Source organism: Wolffia australiana, chromosome 5 (genome assembly GCF_029677425.1).
Source record: "Wolffia australiana isolate 7733 chromosome 5, ASM2967742v1".
Classification (NCBI taxonomy): domain Eukaryota; kingdom Viridiplantae; phylum Streptophyta; class Magnoliopsida; order Alismatales; family Araceae; genus Wolffia; species Wolffia australiana.
The window spans coordinates 12,034,422-12,038,432 of NC_135839.1; positions in this window are offsets into that span (position 1 = coordinate 12,034,422).

Genomic DNA, 4,011 nt, shown 5'->3' on the forward strand with positions numbered 1-4,011 from the left:
CTGAGCACTAGCTTTTTCTCCACGCATATCTGCAATACCTTTTCCAAATTAGACAAACATGAATCAAAATCTTGACCAAAAACAGAGAAATCATCCATAAAAATCTCTAAACAGTCCCTGATTAAATCTGAGAATAAGGCAGTCATGCATCGTTGAAATGTGGTAAGGGCGTTACATAATCCAAATGGCATTATCCTAAATGCAAATGTTCCAAAGGGGCATGTAAAAGTAGTTTTCTCTTGCTCCTTAGGATGAATTTCAATTTGATTATATCCTGAATATCCGTCAAGAAAACAGTAATAGTTTTGACTCGCTAATTTTTCTAAGATTTTATCAAGAAAGGGCAAGGGATAGTTATCTTTCTTTTTTATCGCATTCAGCTTTCGATAATCGATACATATCCTCCAACTAGTTGGTAATCTAGTTTGGATCTCTTCCCCTTGGTCATTCTTGGTCATGGTTATCCCAGTTTGCTTAGGAACAACATGCACCGGACTAACCCATGGACTATCTGAAATAGAATAGATAAATCCTGCTTCTAACCATTTCAAAATTTCTTTTCTAACTACCTCTTGCATGATAGGATTTGATTTTCTTTAACATTCTCTAGTAGGCTTAGCATTATCTTCAGTAAATATTCTATGCACACATATTGATGCACTAATTCCCTTAATATCTGAGATACACCAACCAATAGCAGATTTTATAACTTCGAAGCATGGTTAGTAGTTTACTTTCTTGATGCGATGATAATGATGATGATATAATAACAGGAAAATCATTGTTCTCTCCTAGAAATGCATATTTCAAGGTAGATGGTAACGGTTTCAAATCAATTTTTGAATCAATAGCACAAATATTTTGCTCAAAATCATCTTGAAAATCATGAGATGAAGAATACATAAGATCAAAATCATCATGAGAATCAATGAAGCAAATATCTTCACAAGCTTTTTCTGGATATTTCATTAGCCTAGACATGTTTATTTCAACCTTCTCTTTTCCAACCTTTAATTCAACAACCCCTTTTTCCCAATCTGTGTTCGCCCTAGCTGTAGCTAAGAAAGGTCTCCCTAAGATTATAGGACCATTCCTAAGATCTTCAGTAACCTTCATATCAGCCACTATGAAATCTATAGGAAAATAACAATGCTCTATTTTAACCACTACATCTTCTAACAATCCATAAGGTTGCCTAATAGACCCATCCGCCAATTGCAGTTCTAAAAAGATCATTTCTCAATCTCCAAACTGAAATTTATCATATAAGGCCTTTGGCAAAATGTTAACACTTACTCCTAAGTCAAGTAGAGATTTGGAGAAAACCATCCCCCGTATCTTGCACTTGATGAAAGGAGCTCCAGGATCTCTACGTTTTTCAGGAAGGTTTTGTAAAATAGAGCTTACATTTTTGGATAATTGAATGCACTTTTGCTTTCTACTAGGTGTGCACAGATTTTTCAAAAATTTAGCATAGGTGGGAATATGTTGAATTGCTTCGGTCAAAGGAATTTTAATTTTAACTTGCTTGAAATTTTCTAAAAGATGCTCATCATGTGCATTTTGTTTTATCTTTGAAGTTTTCAAGGCATCAAGAAAAGGAATGGATGGCACATAATCCTTAGGATCAGGTTCTTTCCAGTTATCCTCTACATCTTCATGATATTCTTCTACTTCTACTTTTTCAGAAATATCAGGAAGAATTTTACCACTTCTTAGCTTACAGATAGCATGCATAGTTTTATGATGATTTCCTATAGAAATATGATTGTCGATATATTGTAAATTTCCAGGATTAATTTCAGGTTGAGTTGGAAGTCGACCTTGTTCATGGCTTGAGGAACCATTGTTGTCCAATTTACCTTTATAGTCTGTCTTTGCCGCCTGCTCTTCTCGCATTCGCTCCATCTCTTTTTAAAACTCTTCCATCATCCCCAACTTTTGAGCTTGCATTTTATCCGCCTTATCTTGCTTTTCCTGCACATTTCTATACAACTCAACATAAGACATGTTAGGGTTAGTGTTAGGTTGAAAAGAATTTTGTGGACCACGCAGATAGAAATTACGTTGCTCTTGTTGTTGGAAAGATGATGGGTTAGATGGATAAGATGGCCTTTGCATATTAGGTCGGTTGTATCTATTATCCCTAGGATTCCAAGAATTTTGACCCATAGGTTTATTCATTCTCAGCCAAACAATAGCCACAACCTGGTCATGTAAAGGACAATCTACCTCTATGTGATCGACACTAGAATAATGATGGCATAATGACATCTCTATTTGAGATGGTCGAGGCTCCTCATGAATGCCTATCTTATCTAATCGACTAGTTAGGTCAGAGACGACTTTAACTAATTGGTCAATATGTAACTCTGGTTCAACTGCATTCACATCAATCATCCCTCCCTTTATAGGATTTGCATTTCTCCCATAACGATTAAGAGCAGTGTAGTATGCATCATTTTCAGATAGTATTTCCAAAAATTTTAATGCTTCATCTAAATATTTATGCATAAACGTACCTCCACTAGCGGCGTCGATCATCTTTCGATCTTGATCTCGTAACTGCATAAAATGTTTGCACTATCTCCCATTCTTCTATGCCATGGTGTAGACATTTTCCAGTTAATTCTTTTAACCTTTCCCATGCTTCTCCTAAGGATTTGTCGGGCCCTTGACAAAATTCTCTTATTGTGCGTCAATATGAATTCATTTTTCCAACGGAGTATTTTTTTAGGAATCCAATTTCCATCTCTTTCCATGAATCAAAATTCAGAGAGAGAGATGTAAACCAACTTCTAGCTTTATCTCTACGACTGAATGGAAATAACCGCATTTTAATAACTTCATTCGTAAGATTACGAAAGTCAAATGTTCGACAAATCAAAGTAAATTCTTCCAAATGCTTATACGGCTCTTCTTGAGATAAACCACAGAAAATATGATGATCAATTTTGAAATTTTAACCCTAGTCAATAGGTGCATTAATCTTAGTCAGAGGCTCATATCCTAAAGGAGCAGAAAATTCATTTTATCTACATTGTGTATTTCCTTCGTTTATAACACAATTCTCTGGGTGGTTGTTTTGATTATTCAAAGCATCTCCTTTATCTCCTTCACTTTCATTCTCATTCTGTTTCTGTGATCATCTACCGTTCATGATGAGATGAAAAATATAGAGTTTAAGAGTTGTACCTTTTCTTCGTGTCTTTGTTGGTCGCGTGAAGCTGTTTGAACTATTTGGATCACTACTAGAGATAAGATCACCAAAATAAAATAAATTAAATCCTTAATGGCTACCGTTCCCCGGTAATGGCGCCAATTGATAATCTCAATTTAGAGTTAAAATTCGTCGTTGGTGATTGAGATTATTCAATAAAAATATATTTAATCGCACTTAAAAATACATAGTTAGTGGTGAGTACAGATCGTCTCCACAGGGAACGATGATTAAGGAATTACTTTCTTATACTAGTGATGATTGACGAGAGGATTGGCGAAAGCACGATTCGAGGAAGTGAGCAAGTGAAATCGATGAAACATGTGTAATTATAAGCTAATTTAACTTAAAGAAAAGAGTAAGTGGTTGTGATCGATATGACGATGAACGAGGGTATGAACGAAGATAGTGATTGGATGTAAATATAAGAATATAAGGCACTAGAAATGCATATTATCAATCTACACATACGATTGAGCAAGAGACTAATCTTTCAGATGTATTATTGAAGCATAATAGTTCCATTAGATGGGCAATTGAAGATATAAAGGGAATTAGTCCTGATATTTGTTAGGATAGAATTTTTATAGAATAAGGTTCAAAGCTATTGATACAACATCAGCGATGCCTCAATCCCTGTTTGCATGATGTTGTTTCCAAAGAGATTACTGAGAGGGTCAAAGCTGGCTTCATGTACCCTATTTCAGATAGTTAGTGGGTTAGTCCAATTCATGTAGTGGCCCAAAAGACATCAATCACTGTCCAAAAAAACCAAGATGTGAAAGAGATTC